Below are 10,733 nucleotides of genomic sequence, written 5' to 3'. Positions count from 1 at the left end.
TGAGGAAGGAAAAAACATACACTGTTTGCTCATCCTGCTTTCTTGATAATTGCTTTGTGGTTCCTGCTTATTTTTGCTTTCTGAGCTCACTAACCCAAAAAACCCTCTGACACAGGAAAATAGAAAAGACCTCCCACAACCAAACAATGGAAACATGGCCAGCTTAGCAAAGGAGGGATGCAACACCTAATTTTTAATAAAACTAAGAAGTTTTACCAGTCTTTGACCTTGTCATTTTTCCCTGTGCCCAGTCAAGGGTCCAGCTGCCCATGTATGAACCGTATTTTCACTGGTAGATGATGCTTGTCAGTGTCGTTGTGGAAGAGCTCTGATGTTTGCACCAGATTATAGCAGTAGGGTCTCTAACCTCATAGGTAGTTCTTTTGAAGACAGATCACATACAAGGGTTTGTGAGTGTCTCTGCTTCTTGGTGGAAACAGGAGGATTGGAAGTGTATGTCTGATGCCACTCTACCTACATTTCCAGCTATAAATGCTTTCATTTGCCCAAGACTCATACTGGGAGTAACTCCAAACTGTTCTTCCTTTTAGCCAGGTTCTTATGCATTTCTTGACATCAAGAATGAGCCTTATATTGTAGGGAGAATGTCCCCTAGTCCATTTACAGACAGGGCCTGATGAGAAAATCAATACATTTCACAGTCCTTTCTCTCTGATAAGCTCTTCACAAGGGGTGAATCGTAGGACAGAGTTATTATGGGGCTAGTTTTTAAAGACATTTGGTTTCTTAACTCATGCCAGTGCTTTTAGAAACCAAAGTAGGTACCTGAATACCACCAGCAGTCTGACCTTAGGAATTTTAAGTGAGATGATGACAGTTGTCACAACCCTTGAATTGAGACAGGAAAGTTGCTAGGGAGAGAGCTACTGGAGCTAAGGTGGTGAGGACTTTTGTAATAGATGGCTGTATATGGAAAGAAAAAAGGTTAGTTTTACATCACTATGATTTCTAGAGATACTAAATGGATGTTGTCCAATTCAATATTTAAAAGCAACAAGTCTATCATAGATCACAAGGCCAGCTTAGTTATTCAGAAGACATGGAAGGGAAGAGACCTCTTTCCTGAGTACTAGCACAAGAGAAGAGGGAGCAAGCCTAATACAAGGCATTACTAATTGAAAGAGGAAAAACAGAAGAGCAGACCTTCAAGTTCATGCTTCCTCCATCTGTTTTCACCCTCTAACTATTTAAATCACACGTTTACGCACTCAGCGATTGCTACATCAGCATCAGTTCAGTTTTACTTGTAACATGGATTAGTTTGGGTTTTTTTGTTGTTTTGTTTTTTTTTTTTTTGTAGACTAAAGGGCAAGAAAATAGACCATTGTGGATAAGGACTGTATGTATAGTATTCACTTACTGGAAGACTTGTATGACATAATCTACTATAAAGATCCTCTTGGGTTTGTGTTTGACTTGCCACATCTCACACTAAGCAGTTTTCCCTCTACTGGAACGCTGTGTACTTACTGCAGTCAGGTTTTCAGGAATGTTTATCAACCAGGCACCTGTAAAATCCCTCATGTAGGCACATAGCTCCTTCTTCCATGGTTTAAAAGAAAACATGGACAAAAACAAGGAAAAAACAAACTACGTACACTGAAAAACTAACATGCATGAGGACTGCAACCATGCAGCAAGCTTCCAGCCACAGGTGTTACTTCTTATAATCAAATAAACACTCATATGGAAGTAGTTCTGTTTTAATTAATCTCTAGCAGTGGGTTCCGAGAGCTCTTTACTTTTCCTACCCTGTAGCTTTCTTCTGCATGGTAAGGTTAGTATTATTTTGTTGCTAAATGTAGTTATTTGGGTGTTCTTTGCTTTGCAGTGGGCTGTCTTTGCTTTTTATTTGAGAGTAATTAACAGAAAGTGTTAAAGAGCTACCGAAAATGTGTTTTTAGTAATAGAGCAGTTTATTGAGATGTCTTTAATCAAAGTTTGTTCATAAAGAGGAGATAAACTATTAAGGCCTCTGAGGTATGATCCAGTGTGTACTGTCAAGTCTCTCTTTTAGGTGAAGTTTTCATTTGTATTTGTTCTTGTAATGTTGCAGATCATTCTTCAGTGCAGTAATATTGCTTCTGTCTTTGAGTTCACTTTACTACAAATGTTAAACACCAATAATTCCCTTGTTTGTATGTTTGCTTCTAATTTGTTCTCAGATACTTCAGAAGTAAGTTTAAACAACTTGCTTTACAGGGCTCCAGTTAAATGCTTTTTACTATTTGTAAAGTGCTTCCATTTGTTCTGGGTTCAGGCTTGGATAGCACCAAAACTAAGAAGCCTGAAAGCTTCCCTTAAATACTGTTTTTGGTGAGACACAGAAATGTTTTAGTTTGGGGGTGAGATGTTGGCTTTTTTTGTGGTGTTTTTCAGTTTGTACCTTTTAAAACTGTAGGCAACTACTATAGGAGGAATTTTAAAAAGCAAAATGAGTAGATGACAGTTCTCTGCTGGTTGTTGGTAGTCGTGGGTGCCTTTAGCCCGTGTTTTGAAAAGTGCTTGTATATTTGCCTGTGAACTGTGGTCTTCTCACTGATGTATAGAGACCTCACCACGCTCAGTGTGAACTTCTGCGTGCAGTAAAAGACAGGCTTCAGATTTGTCTCCTCTTTGAGTTTTCTGCCAGCTAACAGGGGGGTGTGTGCTCTAGTCTTCTCACCAGCCACCTTTCTTGGAGGAGTTTTGGGGTTTGATAGCATTTTCAGCCTGAGAAAACTGTGTGTGCTATGCAATAAATAGTGCCAGATCCTTTAGCCTGCCTACTTGAGTATTTTTTAAGTAATGTTAAGTTTGTCCTAAAGTAAATAAAGTGGAATATAGGTGTTAATGATGCACCATGATATGCATGAGGCTCTTTTCAAAAGTTAGGATAAAATAAAATGCAAGGCTGTTTGCACAGCCTCTGGTTTGAAGGATTGCTTCTAGATTATACAATTAAGTAATTGCACAGTTATATTATTTAGCCTGTAAAATAAGCAGTTTTCAGTGTATAAAATGTCAGATGTTTGCCCTTTAACATCAGGACACAGGATGGATATCTCAGTCCTGCTTCTTGTGACCAAGGTTGACAGGAAGGGGTCTTTCTCCTGCTTTATTATAGAATCATAGAATAGTTAGGGTTGGAAAGGACCTTAAGATCATCTAGTTCCAACCCCCCTGCCATGAGCAAGGACACCACACACTAAACTATGTCGCCCAAGGCTCTGTCCAGCCTGGCCTTGAACCCCTCCAGGGTTGGAGCATTCACAACTTCCTTGGGTAACCCATTCCAGTGCCTCACCACCCTCACTGTGAAGAACTTCTTCCTTATATCTAACCTAAACTTCCCCTGGTTAAGTTTAAACCCATTACCCCTTGTCCTACCACTAGAGTCCCTAATGAAGAGTCCCTCCCCAGCATCCTTGTAGGCCCCCTTCGGATACTGGAAGGCTGCTCTGAGGTCTCCACACAGCCTTCTCTTCTCCAGGCTGAACAGCCCCAACTTTCTCAGCCTGTCTTCATACGGGAGGTGCTCCAGCCCTCTTATCATCCTCGTGGCCTCCTCTGGACTTGCTCCAACAGCTCCATGTCCTTTTTATGTTGAGGACACCAGAACTGGACACAATACTCCAAGTGAGGTCTCACAAGAGCAGAGTAGAGGGGCAGGATCACCTCCTTTGACCTGCTGGTCATGCTTCTTTTGATACAGCCCAGGATACGGTTGGTTTCTGGGCTCAAGCGCACACTGAAGCCTGCTCATGTCGAGTTTCTCATCAACCACTACCCCCAAGTCCTTCTCTGCAGGGCTGCTCTGAATCTCTTCTCCCTTTATTAACCCTTTCTCTGCTACCCAGGAGCGGGGTTCATGAGTATCTATCCCATATCTTTCTGTGTTACTTGTGTGGCACTGAGGAACAGAGATGACTTGAAAAGCAAACAGTGGAGGCTGGATCAGTGTTCTGGCTGGTGAAGTGCTGGTGCCTTTCCAGATGACTTTGCCTGCCTACCACACATGGCTCAGCTACCCAAGGAAGCCTTGTTGCAGTGTGGAGCATTTCTAATACTCCTGCCAGGCTCCAACAGTGCTAGATTGGAGCCTGGAAGAGGAGAGCAGAAGTAGCTTCAGTATGAGAATGAGACTTAGTCCAGGCCCATCTAAAAGATCACTGTGGCAGGGAGCTGCCATGTGTACCTGTAAGTTGTTTTTATTGTGTGGGATGATGATATAATTTAAGTCTGAATCTGATGCATGAAGAATAATTTGAATGTGGTTACTTCATCACTTTTTGAAGGTATTTTAGGAACTGCTTTTCCTCTTGTGATGATGGGGTGGAGATCTGCAAGCCAAGCAAGCGAGAAACACCCTTCAAACATCTCCAACTGAAAACAAGGTTCTTCTTTTGTTGTTACTCATGAGACTTCTTGAAATAGTTTCTCACTTGGCCTCAAAATAAGCTTTTTCCCCCTCCCAGGATTAGCACAAAGAACTTCCTGTTTCACATTTGGAACCAAAACTGTGGCTTTCCATGATTTGTTTCTTTTTTAACCCTTCAGTGTGGTTGAAGGAAGAGTAAAACTATGAATGAAAGCTGAGGAAAATGCTGCTTTTCATACTTCATTGGCCTTCCATTGTAAGTGTATTGTGGTATAGTAAAACTTTTCATCTTCCCTGCATAGAGGGTTTTTTTAAGATGGTAACACATTTCCCCCTCTTTTTCCATCCTTGAGAAAGGACTGAGAAGGAGGGAGGAAAGGAATCGAAGGCAAATGCTCATGAAACTGATGGATTTTTGTTTCCAGCAGGTGAAAGGGAGGGAAAATGTTACTAAATTTTAAAATTTGCCTTCAGTAAGTCTTTCACCAACATCTTGAATATTAATAAACCAGAGTGATCAACGGAGAGGAGGAACTGGGGATTAACTAGTTTAATTACAAAAAAATACTAAATTAAGAAATCCAAAACTAGATAACCCAATTTTCCCAAATCCTTAAAGCCATAGTTTAAAAGGACATTGAGAACTTTCTTCTTAATGTATTGCCATTAGCCCCTTTCTCCTTATCAAATTTACTAGAACAACCTGTTGCAGTCTGATGAGAGTATCAGTTATTAAAATCAGTATATAATCAGTCTCTTCATCTACCTGCTTCCATATCCCAGGGAAAAGACTGAAAATCCTTTTTTGAGTACCAAGGTATATAAAAAGAAAACAAAGAAACTGTCCCTTTTATCCTTCATTGCTTCTGCTATATGTGTATGTAAGTGTCGTGCTTTTGAAGGCTCAAATTGCTGTGTGACTCCTTAGTATGCAATGGTGAAAGTATGGTAACAAAATCAATAATAGGAAAGTTTGTTTATGTCAGATTTTTAACCCTCCTATGCAGTTTCCTGATTATTAAAGGGAAATATTTAATCATTCTAGTACATAAGTAGTAAAATAAGGTCGGTTTCTTTGTGGTTTGCTTTTTGTTTTGTTTTGGTTTTTTCCCTTTTCTTTTTGTTTTCTTTCTTTTAACTTAATATTTTTACTTAAAGGAAGGCTTTTTTTCCCACGCTATATCTTCCCTCCACAACACCTCCTTCTTCTTCAAGCTATTTTAACTCAAGCTTCCTAATATAAAAAACAAGTGTGTAGCTCTGCTTTTTAGGCATCATAAAGTGGAACTCTAATATATAAACATAAATGCCTAGTGGCATTTTAGATGTGCTACAGCATACCAAGTGGCCTCTAGTCATCCCTCTAGAACAGCAAAAACTTCCTCTCATCTCCTCATACCTATGTGGTTTGTATAGATGTTTGGTTACGTTATGGATATTAAGTGCTGTTATAGCCTCCTTATTGAAGTATTTGAGGAACCTCCAGCATTATTGTCTCTAAGTATGTGTGTTGATAAAAGCTGCGTGTTAGAATGGCTTTAAAGAGCAGTATAATTAAGATAAAATCATCTAGAGACTAGTGATGTTCAAAAATAAAGGTGCCATTAGAAAAGCTGAGTAGTTTGGTCAGCCACCCCTGATGAAACTTGAGGCAAGCTTCTGTTACTGGCTGTACTGTCAAATGGCTTGTGAAACCTAGGTGTTAGGAACTCCTAGCTAAATGTTTACAGTACTCTTCTTCTTTAGCACTGTGACAGAAAAATAGTAGAAGCTATAGAAAATAGTCTTCCAGTTGAACAGATGAGTCAAGTTCTCACAGGGTACCGTCATATTCATTGCTGTAAGATACTGCTGATACAGAAAGATATTTTGCCTTTCTCAACTTTTCTTTTTTCCCCTGTTAGGATTAAAGGCCTGAGGTGGCTGATTTGTTTGCTTGAAGTTTTCCCCCTGTTCCCAGCTTGCTCAATCTATACCTGCAGTTCAGCCTTCAAGTTGAATCCTCCAAAAGCTAGCTGGTAGCATCTCGTGTTTTCTATTTGGTGTTCTGAGATCACTCAGACATTTAAAGGCAATATTTAGTGCTATGGCTAATACATTATCTGATGGCCAATGGTGTCTTGTGGCATCTGGAGAAGTCTTTGTGTAGAGCTTCACATGCCTGGCATCTCAGCCAGAAACGGCCTATGCAGTTGCTGCTCCCACACCTGCAAACAGCAGCTCCCTTGCCTGTTGAGATTTTTAAGGGCCATTGTAACAATATTTTTAAACATGGAGCAAAAACCCCTAATGTTGTACCTAATTTGCATGCTTTACCACGCTGGTTTTCATTCCCCTCTTCCCCCACCCAGCTTTGTAGATCCAGGGTTGCTGGACATGGGTAGCAGTGTTGGACAGGATGATTCTGAGGGGCTGCAGGTAACTGCTGGTACATAGAATTGTCCTCTAGGGCTTCATCTTGGTAGGTCTCCCAGGACCTCTGAGTTTGCTGTCCATCACCTCTTTCCTTCTTCCCCTTCTAGCCACAGCTGCAGCTCGGGTGTTTTTGGTTTACCAGAACAGCTGAAATGGGTCTATTCTAGCCCTTAGCAGAGGCCTGGAAAAAAAAAAACCCAAACCAAAACACCACTAACCCCCAGATTACCCCCAGATCATTGTGCTGATCAGAAGCAGCTGCTGACTTGGTGTTAAATGCAGCAGGTGATTCCTTCCAGGGCTTTAGGGACAGACTTTTCCAACCAATATGCTGAAAAACAACCATGAAGTGTCAGGATGCTCTTGGGAATCTGATATGCCTCTATGCAAGTTCATTTGGGGAGGAAATAAAAAGTAACACCATGACTACCCAAATCCTCCCATCTGTATGCCTTTTATGACCCTTCTGTCAGCTCTGGTGGGCTGAAGCAGCCAAGCCTAGTCCTGAGCCTAACTGTTCCACCTTGAGCTGGGATAACTCTGCCACTTGGCACCTTCTAGAGATGACAAGGATAAAGACCAGAGTCGTTAGTGCCAGCCTATCATTAGAAATGCTTCTTTTGAGAAGATTGGCTTTGGAATTTGAGTGGTCTGATGAAGAAAAGTCTGTGGTGATTAAACATCTCCTGCTTTCTTTTTCGTTTAGTGTGACTGTTAATGGCAATGGCCCAAAGCCACATCCTGCACCATGATGCAATCAAGCCATACTATCAGCTCCTCCCTTCAGAAATGGAGCGCTGCAAAACTGAGTAATTGCAAGGAAGGTTCTAACACCACATGTGGTTTTGGAAATACAGAAATAACATACTCGGGTTGAGCTTCAGTGATGGCCAGCTGTGTGCAGCAGCTTGGGACAGTTTATACAGCAGGGGAGCTTTTTTGTCATCACAGGAGCCTGGCTGTTTTAAGCTCATATTTAAGCCATTCAGGGTGTGTGAGTGGAGGACATCCTGATTGCTCTGCACCACACAAGCTTCATGTGCTCCCTCAAAGTGCCTCTCTGTCTTTGGAAAGCTGGGTGGCAGGAAGGTGAATGGCAGGAAGGCCGTGTGGCTAATGGGATGCCTGGGTGATGGATGCTTTGGGCACCTTTCTGCAGCTGACATCTCCTGAGTAGGAGGGTGGAAGTGATGTGTGAACGCAGTGGGAAGGTCAGTGTGGTTTGCTAAAGTAGAACTTGCTACTTCCTCAAAAACTTACGGGTAAGAGAGCTGAGCACTGAAGCACAAAAAGGGTTTTGCCAGCCACCTAGGTGTGAGGATAGCTGGTGTATGTGCTGGGGTGGTAGGTGGGCTTTGTGGCTTTGTGTGGCCTTGGCTGCTCTCCGGGGAACCTGTGCGTTAGTGCTAATCTAGGACCAGTACAATCTTCCTGTTGCTGGCATTTCTGTGGTTTTGGTTCACAGCTAGAATGAGCCTAAACCAGCTGGTGTAGGAAGTGCCGCTGTTTGGAGCGATGGATGCTGTTGGGGTGTCTTTAAGGGGAGGAGAGCACATCCAACCTGCAGCAGAGCTGAGAGGCTGAGTAGGTGCAGCAGGGGCAGAGAGGGGTAGAACAGAAGACCAGAACTGAGGTAATGAAATTTCCAGGGGGAATTAAATCCCTTAAAGGAGGGACTCAGCGTGTGGAAGGGGGAAACAAGCTTTGTTTTAATGAGAACTTGTACTTAAATACTTGGATTTTTTTCTTTCAGTAATAGATTTTTCATGAGAAACACCACTGCTACTCCATATTTAAAGATCCAGGCCTTGTCTAATTGCATAGCTGAGTGTTTAATTCCTTGCGTGTTTAAAGAGGTACAACCATCTGATCTGGACAGAGGTAGAGGCATGGCAGATACTGGTGATTCCTATGTTTGTAAGAGAAGGGGGAAAAGCTACAGCTAAGTGGACTCTTCATTAGGGACTGTAGTGATAGGACAAGGGGTAATGGGTTCAAACTTAAACAGGGGAAGTTTAGGTTAGATCTAAGGAAGAAGTTCTTCACAGTGAGGGTGGGGAGGCACTGGAATGGGTTGCCCAAGGAAGTTGTGAATGCTCCAACCCTGGCAGTGTTCAAGGCCAGATTGGACAGAGCCTTGGGTGACATAGTTTAGTGTGTGGTGTCCCTGCTCATGGCAGGGGGGTTGGAACTAGATGATCTTAAGGTCCTTTCCAACCCAAACCATTCTATGATTTTGTAAGCGCAGGGTGAGACAACTCTGTGTTAGGATTTATACCAGAATAACTATTCTATTTAAAAATTGTATCCTGGGACAAATACATGAGAACTGACAGCTGAGGAGGAGGAAAGGAGCTGGAAGAGGGGATAAATGTCTGGAAGTTAGAGACTGGAGGCAACAGGAAGCTGGGTAAGAAGGGTAAAGAACTAGATCCATGTTTGTGCATTTTTCCTGTTTTATGATTAAGAAATTGGGCACTCGTGAGGTGATGAGAATGTACTGCTACTATTATTTTCTTCTATATTAATTTATATGCACTGTTTTTTTCACTTCTCTCTCTCTTGAAGTCAAGGTAAAAAGATACCGTGAGCAGGGGGTGAGGCAGCACCTTCAGCAGAAAAACTTGTGCTTGGGTGTGGTGTGTGTTGGGTTTTTTATTTGAGCTAACTAGATATCATCTCAGAGCAGAATTACTACTAATAAAGGAAGCATCGTTTGCAATTCATTGAGATTTGTGCTGCATCCACTATATTTGGCAATTTATTCTGTGTTATACTTCAGCCATGTTTGGCAGGAGGGTGCTATCAGAAGCTTCAGTGAATTTCGGGTGCTGCATCCATTTTGGCTAATGTAGTAGTCATCCCACAAGCACAGCATCAACTCTTTTTTGGCAGTAAAGGGAGATACCATGCATCTTTGCACAACCTAGTGCAATGGGGTCTTGATACTGGGGCTAACACCTACCTATAAGGAATAAATTACAAAAGATGTACAAGAAACACTATGCAGCCATTGCATCATGTCACAATATTGTGGCTGAGAAAGCTCTTTTAATTAGATATGTTAGAAAAGGTACTGGTGCTTATGAACTGGAAGTCTGTTCTAATGGGGAAAATGTAGGAGGCTAAGAGAAGTGGATCAGATTTGATGAAATCTGTTGAATGTTCCAAACTAGAAAAGGGAACACAGATAACATACTGTTCTTGGAAGCATTTTAGAACTACCAGTTTCACCTGTCCTGCTTCTTCCTTGGCCTGTAGAGATGGGCACACACAACAAACAGCCTGTGAGCCCACACACTTGCAATAAAGGGGAGTAAAAAATACTAGATATTTTCACTAGATATTCTGCAGTGGTTAAATAATGGTGAGAAAATAAAAACGGGTAAGTTGGAAGCAAGTTTAAACTAATGGTTTGTTTAACCACCAGCATCATTGAACGCAAAAAACCTGGTACTGGATGGTAGCCCAGAGGACAGTGATCTGTATTTTCAGAGCAGAACTGCTGTACTGCTCTATCTGGCACTATCTGGCCCTGGTAAAAGTCAGAACGCAAAAAACCTGGTACTGGATGGTAGCCCAGTGGACAGTGATCTGTATTTTCAGAGCAGAACTGCTCTATCTGGCACTATCTGGCCCTGTTAAAAGTCAGGGCTGGGTCTAATTTAGGTAAACTCAGTATCCAGTAGGGGCCTGATCTAGTGCCATTGAACCTCATGCTCGTGACAAGACATTTCTGTCCTTACGTTGCCAGAAGATCCTCTGCCAAAGTCCACAGCAGTTGATTTGAAATCACTTCACATTAGCTAAGTTTCATAAGCATGGTAGAAATCTTCCTATAGAGAATTGGTCCCAGATTGGTGACTGAATTTTGTAGGAATAATTCAAGCAATAGGGACCTTCAAACCATTTTCCCACTGAATTTAGTCTTTAGTGC

Source organism: Nestor notabilis, unplaced genomic scaffold (assembly GCF_000696875.1).
Source record: "Nestor notabilis isolate BGI_N333 unplaced genomic scaffold, ASM69687v1 scaffold413, whole genome shotgun sequence".
Lineage (NCBI taxonomy): Eukaryota > Metazoa > Chordata > Aves > Psittaciformes > Psittacidae > Nestor > Nestor notabilis.
The sequence above is the reverse complement of the archived record's forward strand: the minus strand, read 5'-3'. Positions refer to the sequence as shown.